This window comes from Heterocephalus glaber, unplaced genomic scaffold (genome assembly GCF_053883595.1).
Source record: "Heterocephalus glaber isolate CG9 unplaced genomic scaffold, H.glaber_assembly_v1.0 deba00001689, whole genome shotgun sequence".
NCBI classification, from domain to species: domain Eukaryota; kingdom Metazoa; phylum Chordata; class Mammalia; order Rodentia; family Bathyergidae; genus Heterocephalus; species Heterocephalus glaber.
Genome location: NW_028258414.1, coordinates 400,822 through 414,181, shown reverse-complemented (window position 1 = coordinate 414,181; position 13,360 = coordinate 400,822). Strand labels below are relative to the sequence as shown.

At 40.8% G+C, this 13,360-nt stretch overlaps 1 protein-coding gene across 23 annotated transcripts in view; it reads left to right on the top strand.

The window, feature by feature from the left end:
• Positions 1-882: 882 nt before the first annotated feature.
• Positions 883-13,360, top strand: part of Znf280d (zinc finger protein 280D) — a 101,160-nt gene continuing 88,682 nt past the window's right edge. For 8 of the 23 annotated variants that reach the window (XM_087199174.1, XM_087199180.1, XM_087199177.1 and 5 more), the window contains exon 1: positions 9,911-13,237. The gene's annotated coding sequence lies outside the window, so the exon portion shown is untranslated. Of the gene's footprint in view, positions 1,018-1,629; positions 1,818-9,910; positions 13,238-13,360 lie in introns of those variants that run through there. The other 15 variants (XM_087199182.1, XM_087199175.1, XM_087199178.1 and 12 more) reach the window with 8 other exon arrangements.

Sequence of the window (13,360 nt, the reverse complement as noted above, 5' to 3'; positions counted from 1 at the left end):
CAAAGGAGGCTAAAATCAAATCTTATTTCATTTGTCTCACCCATATAGTTACCTTCAGACCCTAGGAAGCCTAAAATTGTTTTCCTTTGCCACTTCCTCACGAATTTGTTCTTTGTTAAAGTTGCTATATAAGGCAGAGTTCTAAGACATTGTCTTTATTTTCACTGAGGTGTCTCCTACGTGCATTAGTAAACTTGCTTTTCTGTTGTTCTGTCCCAACTGCAAATTTACAACAGTCAAGGAAAATCATTCGTCTTCCCTGACACCTGTAACTCTGCCAGGCCTGTAGGGGTGATCCCAGTGGTCTTTGGGGAAGGTTAGTCTGGAGAAGGAATCAATATGGAGGCCACAGTGACAGTAACCTGAGAGAAGCTGGGGCAACCTGCGTGAGAAAGAACCTTGATTCAGTCAGGAAGACAGAATTAGCAGATCCAGTGACTGGTAGGCAGGCGGACTCCGCGTGTTGCTGGAGCGTGAGGCTCGGTAGAGGATGCTTTCCTGACAGATCGAAACGTGACCACTGGTCGTGTCCACGCGCGAGTGCCGTGGCAAGCGCTCTTGTAAACTCACTGGGCGCGCTTCTTTAATCACTGTGCGCTAATGGCCACACGGCAGAGTGGAGGGCAGCCTTGGTAACGCCCTGGCCTTTGACTGACCTGGCGAGTCCCCTTCTGCTGGGTTGCTTGCCGCCTCCCCTGCCCCTTCCTCCTGCCCTCGCCCTCGCCCTCGCCCGGGCGGTGCAGTCCTCAAGGGCCGCGTGGCGGGCCGGCGCAGTCCACCTTAGCCTTCGAGGCCTGTGCGCGGCGCCCACGGTGGGCCTGCTCGCGTCGGCGCGAAGACCGGGAGCGGACGCGCGGCGCTGGCCCGGAGCCTACCCATGAGGCAGCGCGCCGGCCGCCCGCCGGAGCCTTCCCGGCCCGGGCGCCGCTCCGCGACGGAGCCGCTGCCTCAGCCGCACGCTCCTCCTCTTCCTCCTCCTCCTCAGGGCTGCCGTCAGGTCGACCCGCTCCACTCACGGTAAGCGCCCCCGCCCCGCGCCGCGGCAGTACGGCCTCCCGTGGCCGCCGCCTCGCTCCGGGCGTGGGCTGGGGTCCGAGGCGGGGAGCGACCGCGCGCGCGCGCCGCCATCTTGGCCGCTGGGGTACCCGCGCGACGCGGCGCCGGCCGGGGCTCTCAGCTGCGGGCGTCGGGGTGGCGGCCCCCAGGGTCTGCGCGGAGGACGCAGAGCCCCGCGCCTCCGCCGGCCAGCGCTCAGGAGCAGGCCACGCGTGGGCCCGCCGCGTCCACTCGCACCGCCAGGGTCCTGCGCAGACGAGCCCCGGCATTGTCTACACCGCGGGCCTGGGCGCGGTCCTCAGGCCGAGCTCTGCGGTCTCTGCCGCTGCGCGGAACGGACTGGCTCGCCCGTGGCTTCAGCCTGCTCGGGAGAGGGAGCGAGTTTCCTCCAATTCACCTCGAGTTTTAACTCTTACAATAAATACGGCAAAGAGGAAAAACGCCCAAGTGAACCCGCTTGTGCAGGCTTTGGGGGAACCCACAGCCGGAGGAGCCTCTTTGTTTGCCGAAGATTTAAGAAATTCTGTCAATTTAAAATGTTGGCTTTATTGTTTTCAGGGTTGAAGTCTGAATCTTAAGGACTCGACGTCTCTTACTGCCCTTATACGTAAAAGTGAGACGGAGCATTTGAGTACAGAAGCTGCCCCTTGGCCTTGGCTAGGGGCCTGCGTGGGGCATCTGTACCCACGCAGGGAGGAGTGGGCCGGCGAGGCCCCGGCTGGAGGGCTGTGTGCTTTGTGACGGCCTGACATAATGCCATTGTGAGTCTGTCGTGCTTTCCTGTCTGGCATTGATACCACCTAATTTGAACCTGCAGCCCTGCCGAAGTGGTTTACGCTGGTAGAATTATTTTGAAGCTGAAGAACCTTAGGGAGAATGAAATCTTTCTGGCAATGGCCAGGGTCAGTTATAGAACTTTGGGTTTTCTCACTCTCCACTCAGCGTTCAACTCACTATAATATGTCCGGTTTTTTTTTTTTTGGTACCAGGGATCGAACTCGGGACCTTGCGCTTGCGATGCAGGCGGCGGAACCACTGAGCTAAGTCCCCGGCCCTATAACATGTCCCATTTTTGTTGGATGGGTGAGAATAGGAAAAGAGACTTACCCCTCCCCCCCCAACCCAAAATAAAATACTGTTGAATTGCACATTTTATATTTTTGTTTTCAAGATAATTTCTTAACTTTGCAACTTTTTAAGTAATCATGTTATTTTTTCTTTTTTTGTTTCTTCTTTTTTTTTTTTTTTTGGTACCGGGGATTGAACTTGGGACCTTGTGCTTGTGAGGCAGGCAGCAGAACCACTGAGCTAAATCCCCGGCCCATCATGTTATTTTTTCAAACATGCTGAAAAGTTAAATAGTACATTTGAACATTCATACCTACCTGGATTTTTTTCTGTTGTGTTTTTTTTTTCTCTTCCATTTTACCACATTTGTTTTGTCTACCTGTCTCACATCCTGAACATTTCAAAATATGTTGGAGATACGACAGTTCATTCCTAAATGCTATACATAGTCAGTATGTATCTCAAGATTAAGGCCACTTTTCTGTATACTGTTAATCAATACCATAATCCACTCAAGAATGTTAAAGATACTTCCTAAAACCTAATACACACACACACATATATGTGTACATACATATATATACACACATATGCATGTATATAGAATACACGTTTTCACTGTTGTCCACAAAAAGTCATTTTTACTCACTTTAGAACCTGGAGCTTTTATTACATTTGTTTGTCTTGGTCTCTTTTAATTTAATCTTTTTTCTTTTCCTTCCTTCCTTTTTTTAAAAATGACAACCTTTTAAAGAGATTAAGTCATTAATCTTGTAGAAGAACCCACATTCTATACAGTATTTAGTGGTAGTTCCTCTTCATGTTTAAATTCTTCCTGCTATCCCTTGTATTTTTCTGTAAACTTGAAGTTGAGAGGGAGAGTCTTAAGTAGATTGAGGTGTGGATTTAGTGTTCTTCATAGTACCCAACATGAGAAAATACATAAAGCAGAGTTGTCTATTAGTAACCCTAAATTTGATCTCTTTGGTAAGATGGGGACAGGCTTTCCATTACAGATTTCTTTTTGCGTTTGGCAAGTAATCTGTGAGGTGATACTTTGGTATTAGTACTTAGTATCAGTAATCTGATAAAAAAATAGTTGGGAACAGTCCTCCAGGAATGTTGGCATCTGAGTCTGAAGAAGTGTGAAGACAGGAGGCAGAAAGTCAGAAAGACTGCTTTCATTTGAAGTTTGCCCAGGGCCACTGTAGCAATAGTGAAAGTTCTGACATAGTTTTTGGTGTTGAAGAACCATAAATCTCAGCATCTTTGCTTCCATTTACTTCCCATTCCAGGTAGGCCTAGTATTCCAGTCCTCCTTCTTCAATCCAGTATTTTACTATTCAGCATTGACTAGGGGAAGAGAAAGGCAAAGAAAAGGAATACATAATTTTGTACTCTCACACGTGTTTTCTTTAAGAGCAGATTTAGAACTGTACCAAGAATTTTTCTCCGTTAGTTTTTTCTATACAAATTTTAACAATAGTTTTTGTAAATAAAAGTAAATAATTTTAGGTGAAATTAGAAATTAATATTGGTGATGCTATAAGAAACTTCTGAAAGATGAGAAATATGACTTTTTTTTTTTTGTAGTGGGGATCGAACTCAGGACCTTGTGCTTACAAGGCAGGCAGTGGAACCACTGAGCTAAATCCCTGGCGAAATATGAAATGTTTACTAACTTGAAATATATTGAAAAGCTTTTTTCTTTTGAGAGGGATTATATTTTTTTCATTAAATTTTAAAAAATAATATTTAAATAATAACTTGATTTACCCAGTAACATAAAAACTGTGTGTTTAGAATTTTGGTTTATTTTACAAAGCAATTTTCTTTTACGGATTCTATTAACCCTCAGTATACCTAGAAAAACAGTTATGGCTGTTTACCATCTAGAGATTGAAAGGATTGTTTGTATTTTTTGTGTTAGTGGTGGTTGAACCCAGGGCTTCTCATTGAGCTACATCCCCAGCCCTTTTTAATTTTTATTTTGAAATGGTCTCACTAAGTTCTTATGTTGCCCAGGCTGGGCTTGAGCTTGTGATCCTCCTGCCTTGGTCTCAGCAAAGTGGGGAAGTACAGGTGTGCACCACCACTCCTGGCTTTTATTTTTATTTTTTGTATTTTAAAGTTACATAGTTTATGAATACTAAAAGTGTGTTGTGAAAATATAAGGATGAAGGCATATAATGTAAAAGGAGTTATTGGAGCTTTTAATAAGAATTTAAGCATAGCAAACTTTTCTGTGTATCCTTGAAAAATGAAAAACAAGTATTTCATACATTTAGTTAAATATCACCCCTACAGTGAAAATGCATCACACTTGAATACTTTGGGCAAACATTAGAATTATAGCATGCTTGTTTTAAAAGAACATCTTTCTTCCCACTTTGAGATCTGTGGTTTAAAACACTGTGGTTAGAGGGTAAGAAAAAATTATCTACCTGGTTCTTAAAAGTTCTTATTTGCATGTAGAATTTTCTTCATAATTTCAGTTTTGTAACTAAAGCTTTTGTCATACACTGAAAGCTTTCTTTATCCTAGTGTCAATCATGGACCATCTTTAAGTCAGTTTTTTTGCAAGTATAATTTCTGAACCTCTTTTTGAAGGTATCATAATCTTTTTATACAACAGATCACTTAAGGTCAGTTTTTTACATGGTTTTTAAAATTCATTGGTGTTTAAGAATGCAATGAGCTAAGAAAAACCATGGTTTTGTTAGTATGGTAAGAATCATGGGCTTGTTTGAAATCCAAATTGTATGTGATTGACTTCTCTTGGCTTTCCCGTTTATGAAAATAACAAGTTCAGTTCTACTATTCCTAAGAGTGCTACTTTCTTTTTTTCTGAGATAGGATCTTGCTGTGTAGTGTAGACTGGACTTGAACTCACTATGTAGCCCAGGCTGGTCTCAAACCTTTGATGATTCTCGTGCCTCAGCCTACAATTGCTGGGATTATAGGCTGCACCCCCAGATCCAGCCTAAGGACAGTTTCTTCCTACATAATATACTTAGCCAATTGACGGCCAGGTAGTAATAGTGAGCTGTGATAAATAGAGAAGTTTTGAGGTAGTTTGATTTTGGAGGCTATCGTACTTCAACCTATTCTTTTCAATTAGGGCTAGTATTCAAGTCCTTCAGTCCAATTTTTGTAAAAAAGTTTTCTAAAAATTTGTCACAAGTTATATATCTGAGAGAATTCTGGAATTACTTTGTCAGTTCTTATAATACTTATCACTCCTGAGTTTGCTGTCATCCTTTTTCTGAATCTCTGTGTAGATCTGCCTCTTCCAAACTTAAATATTTCACTGTCACATGTTGTCCAGATTAATATTCTGTATTTCCTGAATTTTGAAGGTTATATCTATAATGGGCAACATCGTCTGAATGTCACTAAACATCATCTGAATGTCACTAACTACTCATCAATTGTGATATATGGCCTTGAAACTATTCATTTCATCAATACTCATTTGAGATTTTGTATGTTTCAAATAAGTTCTAGCTAGTCATTCCTTCTGAGACTTTTGATGGGTCATAATTTTGTTGAAAAGATGGACATCTTTTGTGCTGTACACTTGGAAGATATTTGCAGTTTGAGATTTATAGACAACCCACTAGAATAGTAAGTCCAACAAATTTTTAAAATTTCCTTCCCATTACCCCTGTGTGTAGCTTTCAATACTTGTGAACTTATAAACTGATGAAATGTATAAAGCAAAACTTAGCACTCAAATGTAAGGGACAAAAGAATACGTGTTACCTGTTCATTTAGCAAATCATTGTCTACATTCTTAATGCAAAAATACTGCATGATAAAGTCTTTTCTACTGAATGAGAATATCATATTTCCGTTTTCTTTTTTGAAATATATTGTTTACCTATTGCTTTTGAGTTTGAGAAAATTCATTAGGATATCTCAATCTAAGATTTCCCTTGGATAATAAATTTCACTGTCTTTATTAGTCTGAAGTGCTCCTATCTTTGCATTTGTCTTCCAATTTGTCTAATAATTGTGACCTGTCTAATAATTGTGATATGTCAGTTCTCTTCCATTATGGGCAGAAAACCCTCTCTGAATTCTTAAGTGTATACACCAAAAACTAAAATTAAATGAAGGGGATCAGAATATGCCACCACAAAATACGCCATATTGGTGTAAAAATTGTTTTGAGTTTAAGGAAATTGATCATCAACAGATGGAGGAAAAAATTTTTGACCTCTTTATCTGCCTAAAAACAAGATACAAATTTTGCCTTGTGAGGTGTTTCTCTGGTGAATGAGAAAGAGGAGAGCAAGTTTTTCCTTCTGTAATTGGGAGTTGACAGATGAGTTTTTGTAAATATACCTTACTGAAATAACCCTATCTTCCATTAGTTCTCCCCTGTATTTCCTAGTACCTTCCTCAGTATTTACTGCTGCTCAGAGTCTAATCTCTCTTTTCTCTGTTAAAATTATATATAAGGCCCTAAGTCTGTTTCTTTGAATTTCAGTTTTTTGTGAACTCTTGTGTATGTAGTCTAACCTGTGTTGTAGTTTAATTCATAGGCCCCTAAGTACTGAACCTTAGTGGGTAGAGGAAAAGTTTTTCCTCCCTGATACAGACTACAAAAATGATATTTTTAGTCTGTACCTTTTGAAAGTTGATACAATATTTTGTGTAAGCAGTAAGAAAACTTCAAGAGGCTGAGACAGTCTGTGACTTTGCCAGTTTGCTGGTCTACACTTTTCTATGGATATTTCTTTACAAGTTTGTCTCAAAAAAAAAAAAAAAAAACCTGGAGAAAAAGGTGAAAGAGAATGTTTTAGATTTATTTCACTATTGTATCATCTTTCTAGCCAACTAAATTATTCTTTCATTTTCTTTTTCTTTTTTTTTTTGGTACCAGGGATCGAACTTGGGACCTTGCACTTGCAAGTCAAGTGACAGCACCACTGAGCTCAATCCCTGGCCCTCATTTTCTTGTTTTTTAAGCATAGTTGAGATTAGTATTAATGTAAGGTTCTAAAGGCCTGCACAGAGGCTGAGTGACTGGAAAGGCTAGGATGGTTGTGGAAGTAACTTGAAGGAAGACGATAGGATCAGAGAGTTGAATAGATATGAATAGAAGAGGGGGACATTGGAAAAAAAACTCCGGGGACTCATGATTAAGAAGGGTGACAGTTTCATCAGTGAAAAAGAAATGCAATTGTAAAACTAATTTTTGTTAAATGAATTAAGATTCACACAACATAAAACTCACCATTCTAAAGTGTGCTGTAAAGAGAATTTCCTTCTGTCTTAATGACTGATTTTTAGATTTAAGAAATCTGCTGAAGTATACCCTTCTTTAAATGTTTGGGTTAACAAAAGTGTTAAAATTCCAAAAAATTGCTTTATTGTGGTGAGATGATGAATATTTGAGATGTTTGAGCTGAATCAATGTGAAATAGACTTTGATATTATTGAAGTTCTTGTGGGATCAGTAATTGATGTGGCCTCCTGATGCATGAGATGTATGAGCTCGTGGCAATACAGCACTACAACACCATATACTGTTCCTGTTGTGGCTTGTGTCTAGATGTCCCCCCAAAGCCTCATGCAGTCTTTTTCAAAAGCACCTAAATCTGGAATTTGTGATGCTAGGATTAAGGGGGTGTGATTACTAACCCACTCCACGTGAGGGATTAGTTTGGCACGGCCCTAACCCCAGAAGTCAGAATAAGATAAAAGGAGCAGAAAGACACTGTTAAGGTCCCTTGTTACCTTTGCTACCTTCTGTGGGCCACATTGTTTCTCCTCTGTGAAGCCTGTTTGCCACCCCTGCCTTGGAACCAGCAGATTATGGACTGAAACCTCTACAAACTGTGCTAAATAAACCCTTTCCCCTTTAACCTTTGGTGCTGGGTATTTTGTCTCAGCAAGGAGAGTGAAATAACTAACACAGTTCCACAGTAGACTTTTTTTTGTAGGTAGAAAAAGAACACTATAAATAATGATAAAGACTATTGTAAATATGTAGGCCAGTAACATTTATTTTTATCAAATATGTACTATGCATAATAGTATTTGTATTTTTTTTTTGGTTTTTGGTGACAGAGTCTCGGTTTGTTGCCTAGACTCTTTGAACTTGTGGGCTCAAGTGAGCCTCCCCCAGTAGTTGTGTGCCCCCATGGCCATCTTGTGTATTGTATTTCAGCACTCAATCTCAACCTTTACCCTTCTCTGTTTCCCCTTTCACTGTTAAGATTCCCAAATGTATAATGTTTTTAAAAATGACATTTAATTTTTTTGTTTATTGAAAAATAAAATTATATATTCTTATTCGCCCTTTTGAAGGTCTTAGGAGATAGTATTTTTAAAGTGAAAATTTAAAGAAATTGGGTGAGATTTATAGATATTGGGAGATAAATGTTTAAAAATTCTCTTAGGATTTTATGAGCTTCCAGTATTGTCTGAATGTTTTAGCTGTTGGTGATTATATGTTTCTAATAAACAGTTTGTGAGGTTGAAATGTGCCCATTTCAAGAATGCCTTGCTTTCTTTAAAAACAATAACAAGTAGACCAATTCTCAAAAAGAAAGATATTTAGTTTTCAAATACAAAAAAGTAATTAAGGCACTAAAGAAGAAAGTTTGTTTTGTTTTTTTGTTTTGGCAGCTTTATAATTTTAAAAGTTAGTTCTCATCCACAATCACTGTCTGGAGATTTTTGAATGTGGCGAAAGGTTACCAAGGTGAATCTTTATTCTCATTTCGTTTTCTGGAGAACCATACCACAGATATGATATGGATATCCCTTATTCCTTTGGCTCAGACAGCTTTGTTGAGCTTGATATAAATATCTGTGTGTACCACAGGAGTACCCAGTGCCTTCATGGCAACTCTCTGGATCTCTGTAAGTGTACAAGAGGCATGCTTCTTGAAGCCCACCCCTTGGATGAGTATATTCTTTTTGCTGCCTTGTAAATGGCCGAATGGCCTTTCTTACTACCCTTCTTTGAGGGAGCCATTCTGCAAGGCCTAAGTTGGAATAGTGGGAGAAAGTATTGATTTGAAATTTCATCTGCTTAATGTTTGTAAATAAAACAGTGTTGAGAGGAGGTGCTAAGGATTGAGCCTGGGCCTCATGTATGCTAAGCATCCCTGAGCTCTTTCAGCCTCAGTAGTTTTTTTTGTTTTGTTTTGTTTTAGTACTGGGGATTGAGCCCAGGGCCTTGCACATGCTAGCCAGTCTACCACTGAACTATATATCTTGCAAGCCTATTTTTTTTTTTAAACTTTGAGACAAGGTCTCACTAAGTTGCCTGGGCTGGCCTTGAATTTGCCATTTTCCTGTCTCAGCTTTCTAAATAGCTAGGATTATAGGTTTTTCTAAATAAAAATTTTAGTAAATTAATTTCTTTATACAATATCATACTTATGGGTTGGGGCTGTAGCTCAGTGGTAGAGCATATGCCTGTCATGTGCAGGGCCCTGGGTTCAGTCCCTAGCAATGGAAAAAATCATAAATATGTAAGAGTTTTTCTTTTGAATTTCAAGTTTGATACTTTCTTTTATTTATAAACAAAATGTTTATTTTTAATTTTTATTTAATTTTCTGTATTTATGGAGTACAATATGAGCATTTGATACAGTTGCACAGTGCATAATGCATGATCAAATAAGGTAGTTAACATTTTCATCTCTGCTAAAACATTTCTAAAATTTTTGATTGACACAATTGTATATATTTGGAGCATATAGTATGATATTTCAGTGCATATATAAAATACAAGTTTTTTTTTTTCTTTTTATTTTTTTAGACAGGGTCTCCCTATGTAGTTCAGGCTGGCGATCCTCCTGTCTCAGCCTCCTGAATGGTGAGAATACAGCCATGTGCCACCATACCCAGCTAAAATACAAGATTTTAAGTCAAATATTAGTCATTGGTCTCTTTTTCAATTAAGGTATGGGTTTATTGCTTATGATTTAAGGTTATTTGTGTGATTGGTTATAACACTGTTATGGCTTATATCTAGATGTACCTCCAAAGCCTTATGTACTTATATGTGGGGCTTTGGGGAAGTGATTGGATCATGGGAGTGATAATTATCAGTGGATTAGTTCACTGATGAGTTTGTAGCTAAATGTGATATTGAGAAGTGGAGCCTGGTCAAAGGAGGCAGGTCAGAGGGAGTGTGACCTGGAAGGGTATATCTCCCTTCCAGCCTGCTTGCTTCACACTGTCCTCCTGATCACCATACCTTTGAGCAGTTCTCCATTGCCATGCCTCTCTGCCATGCTGCCCTGCTTTGAAACCAGCCAACTATGGACTGAAACCTCTTATCAACTGTAAGCCAAAATAAACCTTTCCTCTAATTTGTTGGTTTCCAATGTTGTGTCCCAGCAGTGGTAATGAGGAAAGTAACTAAGATAGATTTTGGTACCAGCGAGGTAGGGTCATTGCTGTGATTGTAACTGACCATGTGGCTTAGAGCCCTTTGGTTTGTGGGAAGAGTTTGGAAAGGTCTGGAGTTGCCAGCTGGAGAAACTATGAGCCGAGCTTGATGGGAGATTGTGATCAGAGCTCAGAAGACCAGAATGCTGATGGAGATGCAGATGGAAAAGACCAGGCTCAGGAGGTTTCAGTTAGTAACAAGGGCTCTGTTGGCAGTTGGACTCAAGATCATGTATGTTGTGCTCTGGCAGAAATTTGTCTACCTTTTGCTCATTTCCTGAGACTTTGCAGGAGACTGAGATTAAGGGGTGACAGACTAAACCAGGCATGGTGGTGCGTGCCTATAATCCCAGCACTCAAGAGGCTGAGGCAGGAGGATTGCCATGAGGGTAGCCTAGCCTGCGTAGTGAGTTCAAGGTCAGGTTGAACTACATAGCAAGACCCTGTCACACACACACACACAAAAGGTGGCAGACTGTTTAATCTGATGGAGAACATTTTAAGGCAGCCTAACATTTAGGCTATGGCTTGAGTACTATTGGGGGCTTTTAGCCATCTCTCTGTAGACAATCAAGGGCAAACGGTCCAAGAAGTTTTGAATTTGGCCAGAAAGGAAGCTCTGATAAAGTTGGGTCTGGCAAAGATGGAGCAGAGAACTTGTTTACTAAAAAGATTGGTATTGAAAAGAAGCCAAGGTGAGGCATGAATGATGCATTCCTCTAATCTCAGAAGTCAGAAGCCAGGAGGATTACCTGACTTTGAGGCCAGCCTGGGCTACATAGCAAGTTCAAGGCCAGTCTGAACTACATAGCAAGACCTTGTCTCAGTTTACAGTGCTCAGCTGTCCAGACACTCAGAGGCCACTACAGAAGCAATTCAAGGGGGCCTGGCTATGCTCCACATGGTTTGGTTTTATAGGCATGCAGAATGCAAGAGTTGTGAGGTCAGGAATGCTTCCACTAAGATTTCAGGAGATGGCTTGGGAGGCCAGGCAGTGTGCCCCCAAGAAGGCAGTATGTGAAGCTGTGGGAGTGAAGCCAAAACTGCAGTGGAGACCCCAGAAAGTTGGAGTTGCCAGGAACATGGAATGTCTGAGGAAAGCTAGAGGGGAGACAGCAAGGGTCACGGCATGAAGTGGCTAACGTGGCATGGCTGATGTGGCAGACGGTTAATACAAATGAACACCTATTTACTGGAAATTGCCCTTTGTGAAACCTTTCGAGGTGTAGAACAATTATTTTTAGGGGCCCTCTTGCATATATTTACTGGAGGTCCCTAGACCCCATGACCCTTAGCTCACCCTAGCAATAGCTCATCCCAGTAACAAAGGCTAAGACCCTGATTGACCTAGAGTATACCAATCAGTGAAGACCCCACAATCCTTAAGTCACCCTAGACTAGTTTACCCCTATGGGCAGAGCAAAGACACCACGTTGAGAAGCTCATTGGAGCTTTCCCTGCCTTACAGCTTGCTGTTTGGTAGCTTGGTCTCCACTTTTCTCATCTTATAAATAAACCTGTCACTACTATCATTTCTGACTTCCCCCTTCTACTATGGATGACCTGACTTCTTCATTCTCCACTTGGGGAATCTTTGTCTTGCTGGAGTAAGGGGATGGACCCAGAGAGGTGGAGGGTCTTTTCACGGGAAGACGACTCCTAGCTTTCCAGACCCTCATCTGATGCTACAGCTCCAAGGAGTGAGCAAAGCCACCCTAAGAGAAAAGCCATTAGGGCTGCAACCACCAGCAGTGAGGCAGGGGCGGAGCCACCCAAACCCTTTGGAATTTGCATCCTCATAGACTTGGAACTATGGATTTTGTTTAATGTTTGTCCTGCTGGATTTTGGGCATGCTTTGGTCCCATTACTTTGTTCTCCTACTTCTCCCTTTTGGAATGAGAATGTTTATTCTTTGCCATTGTATACTGGAAGCATTTCATCCTTCTTTGATTTTTACAGGAGCTTTCAGCTAAGAATTTGAGTTTCAGAGGAGACTTGGACTTTGGACTTTTCAGCAGTACTGGAACAGTTAGGACTTTGGCAACTCGTAGAAGTGGACTAAATGCAGTTTGCATAAACAGATATGCATGAATAAGCCTATGGGGAGCAGGATGGAATGTTACAGTTTATATCTAGATGCCCCTCCCCCCAAGTTTCATTTGCATATAGGTATAGTACTCTCCCTCTCCTGTGGCTCACCTTATTTTCTCTGCTTTCTGGCCATTTTGAGCAGTTCTCTTCTGCTATGCCTTTCTGCCATGCCGACTTTCTTTGGAGCCAATGGACTGTGGACTGAAACTTCTATAGACTGTGAGCCAAAATAAACCTCTGCTTCCTTAAGTTGTGGATGTTGGAGATTGTGTCTTAACAAAAGAAAGTGACTAAGACAAATACAAAAGTAGATGTTATCATTATCTACTTTTCTAATTCTTTTAGAATTAATCTCCATAATGGAATCAATAGGTGATGGATGATAAGGCGATACAAAACAGTTTAAAATTTTTTTCTCAAAAGATTTTGAATGACTTTAAGATAGTAAACTTTAAAAATAATTTTTATTCTGCCACTAAGCTGTATTCCCAGCCCACTTTGTATTTTTTAAATTTTGAAACAGGTTCTCACTAAGTTGCCCAAGCTGGCCCATCCTCTTGCCTCAGCCTCCCAAGAAGCTTCAAGTAGAGAGGATTACAGGTATGTGTCACTGTGCCTAGCTAAAATGTAATCTTCTGGTACTTCTTTGATGTAGTTAACATTTTAAGGATCAGAGACTCAGAGTTTGAACATACTAGGTTCTAACTCATAATAAGAATCTAT